The sequence below is a fragment of the Colossoma macropomum genome, unplaced genomic scaffold (genome assembly GCF_904425465.1).
Source record: "Colossoma macropomum unplaced genomic scaffold, Colossoma_macropomum, whole genome shotgun sequence".
NCBI classification, from domain to species: Eukaryota; Metazoa; Chordata; class Actinopteri; order Characiformes; family Serrasalmidae; genus Colossoma; species Colossoma macropomum.
In genome coordinates, this window is record NW_023494803.1 from 12,571,170 (window position 1) to 12,584,903 (window position 13,734).

At 39.2% G+C, this 13,734-nt stretch overlaps 1 pseudogene; it reads left to right on the forward strand.

Moving 5' to 3' along the window:
* Positions 1-1,403: 1,403 nt before the first annotated feature.
* On the forward strand, positions 1,404-8,413 carry LOC118823553 (annotated as a pseudogene).
* Positions 8,414-13,734: the final 5,321 nt, after the last annotated feature.

Sequence of the window (13,734 nt, forward strand, 5' to 3'; positions counted from 1 at the left end):
GAAGAATAAAAGCAGTAAAATAGGTTGAGCGTGTGCTGCTGCGAGTCGCCCTGGAAAGTGTGAAATATTCATGGTGACATTTTGGTTTTCATGGCACTTTGAATCTGTTCAGCACTTGCCTTTGCATTTATTTGAAAACTGCACTTCACGTTGCATATTATATCTGTACATCTGCATACTGCATATCTATTCTCGTAGTTTCTTTGTAATAGTCTGGTGCATTTTTAAGATGATTAGATAAGAGTGCTAGGTAAGTTTGTGTTGAGTGTGCTTGATGGTATCAGTACTGCAGAGAGATGCAGCAGAGCAGCACCAAAGCAAAGCCAAATAAAGCTAATTAGCAGGTCAGATATTCATACATACTCAGCAATCTGCAAAAGGAAAATTCAAGTTGACAAAGAATAACCAGGTTTAAATATAAATGCTAGCATTCTAGTACTATGTTAGTGCTAAATTATTCACAGGAACATATTTTGGCCATTTTTTCCAACATCTGATTGAAACCTGGTTAGACTACGGCTTCCATTCACAATGAGTAGAACTTCCAGAAGACTTTTTAAAAGTTGGTCCCATTGTAAATCAGAGTTGGTTTCTCTGTGTTTTGCTAATTATGTTGGTAGTAAATCAAACATGCAAGGCCTTCAGTCCAGTTCCTGAAGTCCTAACCAATGGGAGAGTTCTCTTGGCTGTATCTACCTACACTATTAGAAATAAAGGTTCTGTTCAGGTACGTTTTTCATTCATCAAGGTACAAACAATGTAAATGTTCCTTAAAGGTACAACAGTGGTTTTAAGGTCCAGTTTTTCCAGGTGAGAAGTATGTATTTGTACCTTTTCATGACCAAATGTTTTAAAACAGAACAATAAAATAAAAAGCCTGGAGACGAGACGGGATGTGTGGAGTCAAGACAACTTAGAAAATATAATTTCAATGGGTTATGGTACAATTATGTTCCCTGACTAAAGGTACTGAGACGTTACTTTTGAGGGTCCCACCCCAGTGACAAGAGGGGCACTGCCCCAGTGACAGTTTACTACCTTTATTTCTGAGAGTGTAGAAAGCCGTCTTAAATGCATAAAATTCTGTTGGGCATTTCAACATTTTAACCCTTTTGTTTCCAACCAAAACTGAACAATAAAATGAAGGTATTTCTACAATACTTCCAGAGTTTGAATGCAACAGGCATGTATTTTTATACTTCATAGAAATTGTTAGGCCTTCTCTGAAGACTTAGAAGAACTTGAGGGTTCCACAGTGAGTGATATGATTAAATCATATCACTCTCATCTTGTAGGGTATAGACGCTTGAAGTTTGTGGTCAGCAGAGCGTGTTTACTGGCATCTTTAGCTCAGCAAAGTCACAGATAAAATCAGAATAAAACCAGAGCCAGTAGGGCACACACTCCAGCAGATCACGGTGAGACTGCAGAACATCACGCTCAGGTAAGAGCTGAAACACGCATTCATACATTTACACTGAATACAAACACTGATGCAACAAAAAGAGGTGAAAAAGTTAAATGTACAGTTGAAACTGAAAGAAGCAGCAGATTAAGATGCCACTAAGTTTCAGTTCAAGAGTAGTGAGTGTCATTATTAATGATTATATAATGTCTCTATATGTCCCCGTATATATATATATATATATATATATATATATATATATATATATATATATATATATATAGTTAAAAATCAGTTGTTGCCATCCAAAGAAAAAAACAAGTATCTCCAAAATATCGTCTTTACAGGAGAGAGCAAAAATATTCACTTTCAGTGTGAGCTAATAGAAAGAGATTTTATTCTAAGCAATTTCAAAGCATTTCTATTATTCTGCTATCAGTGTGTGAAATACTCCCTGGGGGGTCTTGTTTGCTACTGCAGCGCTGACGATTGTTCTTCTGTAAAGTCTCTGTTCTGGTGTGGTTCTGCGCTCAGTCTCACATTAACTGAGATCCTACTCATCTCCTCTTCTGTCATCAGTGTGAGAAATGAGAAACAGTTACTCTTTACTCCAAACTCTTGCAAACTTTGCAAGTTTTCAGTTTTACAGATATGATATGGCATGTTGCAAAGATTTACAGAGATATTTGAGAGTTTATTTTCAGGCACCCCCCAGAATTTGGATTTTGAGACATTCAGGGGGTCCAAGAGGTTAATTAGGGGATCCTGGGGCCCCCAGGTCCCCCTGTATTTCGTACTAGATTGATTTAATTTCGTTCAATCTGTTCTTTACAGAATGAGGGTTTTACTTGCTGTTGCTGCTCTTGTGGTTGTGGCTGGTGCTGCCAGTGTCTCTCTGGAGGATCTGGAGTTCAACACCTGGAAACTGAAGTTTGGTGAGAAATTTACATCAGATCTGCTCCTTTATGAGAAATTCTCCACCTCCAATCAACAACTCAATCAGGAAATCAGAAAATGGATAGAGGCATCAGGATAAATTCTACTGTTGATATTTATCATACTGTACATCCGTATCTATATCTAACTCTCTCTCTCTCTATATATAAATATATATATATATATATATATATATATAATTATATATATATATATATATATATATATATATATGCTGTAAAGTTAATCTAGAACCAACATAGCTTACACAAGAAATCAACCACTATTTTCAAAATATGAAATTATTTTTACTTTTGACCCTATTTATAAGCTTATATGTATTTATACTAATGTTATGCTGTTTTTTTCATGCACAAAAAATGGTTTTGAATGGTTTAGGAAATATTTATATTAATATAACTATATATATTTTTTGACATAATGATAAATGGCCAGATGCCCTTTACATTGTGTCAAATATTAATGAATGGACCAATAGAAGTAGTCCAAAATTGCTTGGAATAAATCACTTCTCCACTTACTGCCATTAAAAGTTCAGCATGTTTGTTTCATTTGCCCTGAAGTCCAGCTGTTTGTGCTGTTTCTGTGATTGTAGTCCTCTCATTCAAATACAGCTTTTAAGGGACAAGTTCCACTGATGGCACTCCTGAAAAGTTATTTCCAGCTACTGCTGCTCAGTGAATTTGTTTATCACTGAAGCACACTAAAGTCTTTAGTAAGCTATACACAGTGCTGGTGCGCAATGTAATTCAGCAGACTGCACTGGACAGACACTCGCAGGGGAACTAGGGATAAATCAACCAGCAGCAAACTAACAAAAGCAGCAGCTGGTGGAGCTCCAGTTCCCCTCAAGATCCTCCACTGTAACAAGAACCTACAAGTTGTATGAATGAGAGATTCATTGAACCACTGAATGGAGCTGAACCACTGAATGTATATATAATATATGTATGATATACACTTGACTCTATATGTGACATATATGATATACACGCTCATTGACTGTACATATGATACACGTAATATATACTCATTGACTGTATTTATGATATATATGACATATACAGTCATTGATGTGTATATAATATATATGTTAAATAGTCAAGTCAAAGTTTATTTAAATAGCTTTTACAACAGGCATTTTTATCAATGACTGTATATATAATATATGTGATATATACATACATTGGTTGGAACATGCAGCGTTTGCCTCAGAGGAAACACATACATAAACATACACATAAACATTCATTTCCTCTCAGGTAAGAGCTATAGTTCATTGGACGAAGAGTCCCGGCGTAAAATGATCTGGCTGGACAATCTTAAACTGGTTCTGGAGCACAACATGCTGGCTGACCAGGGCATCAAAAGCTACAGACTCAGCATGAACCACTTTGCAGACATGGTGAGATCTTACATAGACATTTCATTACACAATTCACTGAATCTTTCCTTCAGCTCTGTTTTCTTCAGCTCATTATGTGTTCATGTGTTCAGTAATTGTATTTGACACCTGGGAAGTAGACCATTAAAAGTCCATTTTCTTCTCCAACAGGACTATCAGGAGTACCAGCAGATGTCAAAGGGCTGCCTGGGATCCTTCAACTGGACTAGAACCCACAGTGCCACTTCATTCTTCCAACCGGTAGAGGGTGCTGCTCTGCCCAGCTCTGTGGACTGGAGGATTGAGGGCTACGTGACTGAGGTTAAGGACCAAAGTCATTGTCACTCCTGCTGGGCCTTCAGTGCGGTGAGTTACAGCAGGACAGGTAAAGAGGGAGAACCAGATGGAGGGATAATTAGTAATAGTATTGCGCATTGTGGCCTTAATTTTAAGTCACGGTTTCAGAATATATCAGGATATAATTTAGATTATTAAAAAAGGGTTAACAGCGGTTTATTATTCTGGGATGTATATTCATTTTTAACACAAAACATTTTTAACAGCCAAAGTATATCTGAAATATTTTATTTTGCAGTCACTTTTGTCTCCATGTTTGGCTAATACTAACCCCAAAAGACCGGCTGTTTCTTTATGTCCGCTGCCTCAAAAGCAAAGTTTCCTGTCTCAGACTGCACTGATTTAGACAGCAGTAGGTGATCAAGGATCTGCAGCAGTATCATTTTCATTTCAAACATGACTGAAATATTCCTGACTCAGACACTCTGCTAAATGGGGTAATGTTAACATGGTTTGCGCTGAGTTATCTGCACTTATTTATGTTGTACTAGTGTAACTCATACTGGAGGAACCTTTATGCTGCCCACTACTAAATTGAAAGCAGTGAGAAAAGGAAAGATGAAGTCAGAGGAGGATATAGATGCTTTTACTTCCAAATCAAGATATCAAGAAAACGTCAGTTTGATCGGAGGTGTTGATCCGTACGAAGTTGTTTAGTTATCTCTGAGTCTTGATTATGTGTTATTGCCCATGATAACATATACAGGCATCTATAATAACCTAAATACTGTATCAGCATAGACATATCAAGAACTAAAACATACCAATCAGTTTTATGAGGGAAATATTCTGTGACAAAAGTGATTAACTGAAAAAATGCTGTTTGCATTAAGTATTCAACCCTTGTATTGTGCAAGTTCCAAGTTCACACAGATGAACAACGCTACCCTTACGATGACACAGTTGGCTTACAACTGGCCTCTTGACTTGTGAATTATGAAAAAAAGTTCACCTTTACTGAATGAAAAAAATTCTGTATGAAAGTATGAATAGGGGTGCTGTGGAAGAACTTTAAAGAGATCCTTATTTAAGGAAGAAAACAAACCCATTTTTTCTAATTTTGTTCTCTCAGGCAGGGGCGCTAGAGGGTCAGATGTTCAAGAAGACAAAGATGCTGGTAGAATTGAGCGCACAACAGCTGGTGGACTGCTCCCTGGGGTTATGAAAACTTTGGCTGTCAAGGTGGTTGGCCTCATAATGCCTTCAAGTACATCAAGTCCAGTGGAGGCCTGGAGACAGTGTACACTTATCCATACCAGGCCAAGGTGAGGCTACAGTAGTTAATGATGCCATGGTGAGGTCAAACTAGTGCTGAGTGGAACTTCTGAGATCAGCTTCGTTTGGTCTCATAAGTTTGCTTGTAACAAGTAAAGTAAGCAACTGTAGGCAAATTAGCATGGTGCTAACTGCACTCCCATGTTAAAGCATGAATTTTGTCAATACATTTTTGTCCATTTTTAGTGACATAATGACAAGTATGTCATTATGTCAAACAGGTGTTTGATGAGTTGGGCATGCAGTTTTACAGTGCTAATGGGTAGGGTCTTAGCTGGTACCCTTATAGCTCCAGTGGAAAACCTTTTTTTTGGCACTGTTCATCTATCTTTGGGGTGAGGAGAAAAGTCTGGAAATTAGAATTTTGAAAATATCCCTGTGAACTTTGAACCAGATGGTTAGCAATCCATCCTGATTGTACTCATCTCTCCTCAGGAAGGGGAATGCAAGTTTGACAACCAGAATTCTTGGGCTACCTGCTCTGGCTATAAATGGTGAAGCCCACAGAAGGTGATCTGCAGTACGCTGTGGCCACAATCGGGCCCATTTCTGTAATCGTAGATGCCAACCATCGCAGCTACCAGCTCTATGAGTCAGGTAACCCTGAGAAACCAGTGCTTTGAATTAATCTCTGTGGAAGACCAAACTCACAGCTCAATGTCAAAACTATTAACAGGCACACTGTTACTGGCTCTATGGTTACAGAACAATGTTAAGATCTGTTAGCTAACTAGTTAGCTTTACTTAACTTAGCTGCTGACAGTTACCAGATTAAACAGGACCATAGAGCGCTCACATTTGGGATTAAAAACTATCAACTATTACTGCACTTATACACATGCCTTTTTCTGTATTAGTTCATTCAATTTTGCAGAAATACATCACATAAAAGACGATGAGCTCTCTAATGTAATGTTGCTCTAGCTATTTAGCATTAGCTCATCTGAAGGGGCAGCTTCCATTGCAAAAACCTCCTCCTTTTTAGACATGAAGATCAGCCTGAGTTGCTAAATGATTCCCCTGGTCTGATTAAAGTAAACATGGTGTCAAGAATCCATATTTGTTTACTTTAGAATTCTAAGCATGCACATTTGATCAGTTCTCAATCATGTATGTCTGCAGTGAACATCTTGTAAAGTCAGTTTATGTTTGAATGAGAGACGTTTTAGATGTTCTCCTCTGTGTGCTTCTAATAGTGCCTTTGTGCTACTGAACTGTTTCCTCTGTTAGCACAAATGTTATGGATGCTACCAGGTAGCATGTACTGAAAGTTTAACAGACATAGCCACAGTAACTGAAGGAGGCAGGACTCTCAGAATTCTGCAAACAGTCCATTTGACACGGTTGCTGTCAGTTGGGTTGAATATTACAGTCCCTGTGAAATCCCTCCTTGTTCAGGATGGCTGGGTTTGCTGTTGTCTCATTTCTAAGCTTGCATTATTTTATTTACCAGATACTTTAGTTATGGGTTAATCATTGACCATCCTAATTGGCAGCTGGTAACCTGAATGATTGCAGGTGTGTATGATGAACCAGCCTGCAGGACTAACTACCCTTATCATGCTGTCCTGGTTGTTGGTTACGGCACTGATGATAACGGACAGGACTACTGGCTGGTCAAGAACAGGTAAACAAACAAGCTGCCAAAACATCAAAAAGACAATCCCTGATCACATTCCTGCCAGGGACTCAGAAGGGTAATGTAATTTAACCATCACTGACAATAATTTTTTTTGCAGCTGGGGTGTCGGCTGGGGTGATCACGGTTACATCAAGATGTCCAGAAACAAGAATAACCAGTGTGGTATTGCCACAACAGCCACCTACCCTGAGGTTTAAAGGTATAACTTCATTAAAGGGGTTCCAATCATAGACATCTACACTGATGGGTTTAGATGTGAGTGAAGACTGTAGCATCAGCATAGAGTAAGATGCAGGGGAGGCCATGATTTCACCGCGATAAGTGCTCTTTATTAAACACCAGGGCAGAAAGGCACATACAAAGCACCAACCTGGTGGGGAACATCACCACTAGCCACAGGATTCACCCTGATGGTTGACCAAACCCCAACACAAAACACACTAACAACTCATATCGTCTGACTAACACAATAAACACATATCACACACTTTTAACTGACGAACAACAACATAAACAACACAAATAGTCCTTTTTCGTTTGATCCTCCTGACTTGGGCATCAGCATGGCCATGCCTCATGAGCGTCTAGAGGCCGGCACAAGCCAGTAGTCAGTCGTTTCAAGACTTTTATAGACCAGATATAGGGTGCGATCTTTAGTTTGAACGACCATTGGGTCACTGGACCTGCCCAAAAATGTTTCAGCTACAATTAAATCTAATTCATTTCACCAGTTTACATGCTATTATACATAGTATTTACTATCAAACATCACTGTTTGTGTCTCCTGACTACTAATCTTGAAGACTTCTGCATAATAAAGCTCAAAGCGTTGGCCCTACACTGTTAGAAATAAAGGTTCTGTGCAGGTACATTTTTCATACCAGTTAAAACTGAATTCAGGTCAGTGGATCTCCTGGAGCTGAGTAGGGATCTCCAGAATTAGAACTGAACTACATTAATGAACATGTTGTATCTCTAAGTATAATAAAGCATTAAGGATGCAGCAGTTTATGTGAGTTAGTTCCATTATATGTTGTTTTTCTACAGGTTGGAGAGGAGAAGGATCAGAATTATCAACTGATGCAAACATTTTTTTCTACCATTATTCCTGAATTACACGAGCAGAGATGTTTACAAGTTCTCTGCTTCAGACTGAAGGTTTTCCTACATGGAAAGTCTCATTATTTGAAGCCGTAATGAACCCGATGCCACTGCGAGTTACAGGCGAACAGCATTCAAGATAATAACCTGGTACAACAACATAGATAAAGAAATGTCCACAATCCTAAGAAAAGAAGTTCCACAGTTTGTTCATTACACAAATAATAACGCGAGTCATGCTAAAGTCCTGGGAAATATATTGTTGTTGTCCAAAGAAAACCATGTATCTTATTTTTTTCAACCTTTATTGGGGTTGATTGGATAAATGGACCAATAGAAATGCTCCAAAATCACTTGGAATAAAATGTCTATGTTAACTTACATCAAAAGGTAAGAGGGTTTTTTTTTTACCTCTCCTGTTAAGTTACTATTTTGGAGATACTTGTTTTTCTTTGGACAGCAGCGATATGTCCTTAGACACTGACCTGGAAGCAGCCCTCAATGTCATCATCATCATAATAAAATATGAAAGTATTAATTGTACTGTGAGCAAACTGTTCCCTGATACAGTGAGCTTTATGAGAAGGTGGCGCCCTCTGTTGGTAATTAAATGTCCTGCTTCCATGTTGTACACTTTGAGCAGCAGTCATGTAGTTGAATCCTGTACAGTGTTGATGGACATGAGCTCATAATTAGCTGTTGATGACCATCTGGAGCTGAATCTGGTCAGTACAGGTAAATACAGTAAATAAAGGTGTGGAGCTGGGAAACACTGATATATAATAAATAGACATCTGAAGGTAGATTTACTAAACAGGGCACTAATTACTGACAGTCTACCTCCAGGCAAATGAATACTTTCTAATTAACATAAGTGCAGCACAATGTAATCACCTATTTGGCTCACTTGCTGTATGAAAGTCCTTTTCTGCAGGGTAGACGAAATAAAGTTTTTATTCTTCTCTGATTCTGGTTGAGTTATTTTCTCAAGATTTTGACATAGTATGAAAATGTGAATAATTGTTTATATTTGAAAAAGATATGTGCTTATTTTCACATAATAAGTCATATTATTGATAAAAAAAGACAGTGGAATGAACTGAGTGACTGTGCAGTGCAGGGTTCCACCACTGAGGGGCACTGAAGGGCACTAAAGTACTGATATTGGGCCTTACAGTCATTTTAAGGAAGGACAAGAGTCTAGTTAAGCTGATCTGTGTGAGGAGTTTTGCCCTTCAATTCCCAGTTCCCGTCTAATGATCTATCTATAAGCACTTAATAAATGTGTTAATGTTTCTTTTTGTCTTTCTCTGTGTTTCTACAACCTACTTTCATCTCATGTATAAACATTTAAAGCTAATGACACAGCAAAAAGTTCTCGTGTCCTCCATCACCTGATTCAAGCATAAAACCAGAGGTTCAGTTTTATGCCCAACTAAGAAGGTAAACAGAGAGACACAGTCATAAACAGCCTCAGTTTGACAGGAAGCTCATGCAGAGATGAAAGATCATGACTTCTGTTCTTCAGTGTTGATACAGGCTGTGTCTTCAACCTTGCTGTTTCCAACATGGTCTTACATGGATAATTATTTGAAAATGTCACTCATTTTTCTGGCTTAGACCTGGAATTCCTACAAAATGCCATTGTTGATTACAGGTCTATTCTAAAGCTTCCTTCGTGTCGGGAACAAATGTGTCAATCTTGGTCTACCCTTGGCTATGCACCTGGTTTGAATTATATAAAACCAATAATACCCTATAAATAAAAACATAAGTGAGTCAGACTAGATGATTTCTAGTTGTAGTAGTTTTATATGTCACTGTTGTTGGAACAAAACCTTGTATCTCCAAAATGGTAACTTTACAGGAGAAGAAAAATACTTACTTTACTTGTAATGTAATTCAATGGAACCAGACCTTTTTCCAAGTTAATTTGGGTCATTAATTTTAGTCCATTGATCATGGTATTTACACACACATGTACAGAGTAACAGGTATTTTCAAAGTCATTAAACTATTTATGTCACAAACTGAAAAAACGTCAAAAATGGAGACAAGGTTTTCTTCCGACAAAAGCGATATGCAAGTCTGCTAGGATCCAGCTCCCAACTGCCGCCTAGTGCCACAGAGGACACAGACAGGCCAGGTGTGATCTCTTCTTTCTGATCTCTTTCTGAAGGTGCCTGAGCTCCTTATTAAATCAGTATCCGTTGTTCTTCATTATAGGGGCAACACAGGCACCTGAGCCAAGAGAGAGAACTGACAGAAATTACAGTTCTGCCACCCTACCTCAGACCTGTCTAGTAGTACTAGGGTTCTGGGCACTGACCTCTTGGTACTAAGCAGCACTTGGGTTCTGGGAACTGACCTGTTGGTACTAAGCAGCACTTGGGTTCTGGGCACTGACCTGTTGGTACTAAGCAGCTCTTAGGTTCTGGGCACTGACCTGTTGGTACTAAGCAGCACTTGGGTTCTGGGCACTGACCTGTTGGTACTAAGCAGCTCTTAGGTTCTGGGCACTGACCTGTTGGTACTAAGCAGCACTTGGGTTCTGGGCACTGACCTGTTGGTACTAAGCAGCATTTGGGTTCTGGGCACTGACCTGTTGGTACTAAGCAGCATTTGGGTTCTGGGCACTGACCTGTTGGTACTAAGCAGCATTTGGGTTCTGGGTACTGACCTGTTGGTACTAAGCAGCACTTGGGTTCTGGGTACTGACCTGTTGGTACTAAGCAGCACTTGGGTTCTGGGCACTGGCCTGTTGGTACTAAGCAGCGCTTGGGTTCTGGGTACTGACCTGTTGGTACTAAGCAGCGCTTGGGTTCTGGGCACTGACCTGTTGGTACTAAGCAGCACTTGGGTTCTGGGCACTGACCTCTTGGTACTAAACAGCACTTGGGTTCTGGGCACTGACCTGTTGGTACTAAGCAGCACTTGGGTTCTGGGCACTGACCTGTTGGTACTAAGCAGCACTTAGACTCTGGGCACTGACCTGTTGGTACTAAGCAGCACTTAGGTTCTGGGTGTATCCTCATGTAGAGATTGACCTCAGTTGTCTATCTTACACCTCCCTAATACTTCTGCTTTTAATAACACATTCTAATCAGGGCATCTCATGCACGTACAACATGACCAGAAGAGGGTCATGCGCGATCAGAAGATACTGCATGTACTTACAACCTTATACAACTATATAAATAGAAATCTGCCGAAGACTGGTAACAGCAGCTGTCAAGCCTTCCCTTATTTGGTACCTAGCCAACACTCAGTTTGGGGTATAAAACCCCTATGTAAGGGAGACTGCTTTAGAGCACGCTCTCATTTTTTTGCTTTCATCTCTTCGCTTTCATCTTTTCACTCTCTGGTCTGCATCACTCTCTGGTCTGTATCACTCTGTATTCATTTCCTAAATAAATAACTCTTGTTTATTCAAAACTTGTGATTCATTCTGTTGTCAGGATTTCCATGACAAATCTTTGGGGATTTCCATGACAGCAGCATTTGGGTTCTGGGCACTGACCTGTCGGTACTAAGCAACACTTGGGTTCTGGGCGCTGACCTGTTGGTACTAAGCAGCATTTGGGTTCTGGGCCCTGGCCTCTTGGTACTAAGCAGCATTTGGGTTCTGGGCACTGACCTGTTGGTACTGAGCAGCATTAGGGTTTTGGGCAGTGGCATGTTAGCACTAGGCAGCACTAGGATTCTGGGTGCTGGCCTGTTGCCACCTGGTAGTTAGACCCACAGCTATATTATTATTATTAGTAGTATTATTATTAGTAGTATTATTATTAGTATTATTATTAGTATTATTATTGTTGTTGTTGTTGTTGTTTCCAAACATGTTCAGAGGAGGACAGCTCCAAAGTGTATGTACAAATGTATCAATTTTCTCTCTCTCTCTCTCTCTTCAAGTATGAATTTGAGTAATGAGCTGTTTTTCTCACCTATGCCCAAAGCACAAGGTTTCCATGACTCATCGCTTGCTTTATTATTACCCAGTAAAACACTACAGGTCGGTTTTCTCATGTCAACCCTCAGCTTGCGACTCCATTCTGATCGCTGGCTGAAAATGAAACCAAACGTTGACCTCAACAGCCTTTATTTAACTACACACAGCAGAACGAATTGCATTTGCTCTTTTCACAGTACTTGCGTGTATCTTTCTCTATAACATGGTTTTGGAGTAGATCTAAATCATGGTAATTTTATTTGTATTTTTTTAATACAGCACTTCTACTTTGCTGTTTCATTTTTAATAACATGACAGAGTAAAAATAAATTATGACCGTGTCAACTCATGAATTCATTAGAAGTTAAATTTAAACTATTTAGTTTTGAAAGCCAATGAAAACAGTGCAGCTCCCACTTCAGCTCTGACGAGTTCAGAAAAGTGAAGTTTATAGGAGAAAGAAAGAGGAGGACGTTAGCAGCATACATGAGGAACGCACTTTATCCAAGCAGTCATCTTTCTGCTACTACCTTCTACTACTAAACATCATCAAGAAAGTTTAGTGAGCCCATTCCAAAAGCAGCCATGCAAGCCCAAGCTGTGACACCAACTACACCTTACTGAAGAGGCTAAAAAAAATCTTATTAGAATCATAGGAAAGCATGCACCTGGTTAACAGCCTATCCAAGTGACAGTTTACAAATGGAAAGAGCAGATTTATTTGTTCCGCTTGTACAAAGGAAAAGTACGGTGTCCCACAAGGATCTGTTGTGGGACCACTGTTGTTCTCATTTTTTATGCTTCCAGTGAGTGCAGTTATACACAAGCATGGCATCAGCTGTCATTGCTACACTGATAACACTCTCTTCGGTCTAGTGAAAAGCAGACCATCAAATGTAGTCAAATGTTGTCCCTTCCTTAAAGGCCAAACACCTTTTTTATAACCTCTCCTTATTTTAGTCACACTTGTCAGCCTGCTTTCCATGCATCATACTTTTGATTGACACTACACTACTTTGCTTTGTGTGACTTCTTTAAAAAATTAACACAAACGCAAAATAAATAAATACATATATTTATGTATTGTTACAGTCAAGTCCATAAGTATTTGGACAGTGACACACACATACACACATTTCTTTGGACTGTGGAAGAAAACCCACACTGACAATGGAAAACATGCAAGCTCCACACAGAAAAAAATGACAGAAATCCAATTTTGTCTTCAGTAAGTGAAGCGGGTGCTCAGATCAAAATCAGGTGATTGACTCTGTATCATGAAGCACCGTCCGGTCAGTTTTGCAGTATTTGACTCAATCTGAGCAGAAAATGTAGCTCTATACACTTCAGAATTCATCCTACTACATCTATCAGCAGTTACATCATCAATAAACACTGGTTACCCAGTTCCATTGGCAACCATACATGCTCATGTTATAACAATACCTCCACCATGTTTCACAGATGATGTGGTATGCTTTGGATCATGAGCCCTTCTTTTTCTTTTCCACATCCTTCTCTTCCCATCATTCTGGTACAAGTTAATTATGGCTTCATCTGTCAAAAGAATCTTGTTCCAGAACTGGGCAGACTTTTTTAGATGTTTTCTAGCAAAGTCTAATCTGGCCTTTCTCTTCTTGATTGTTAGCAAGTTAGATTGTGAA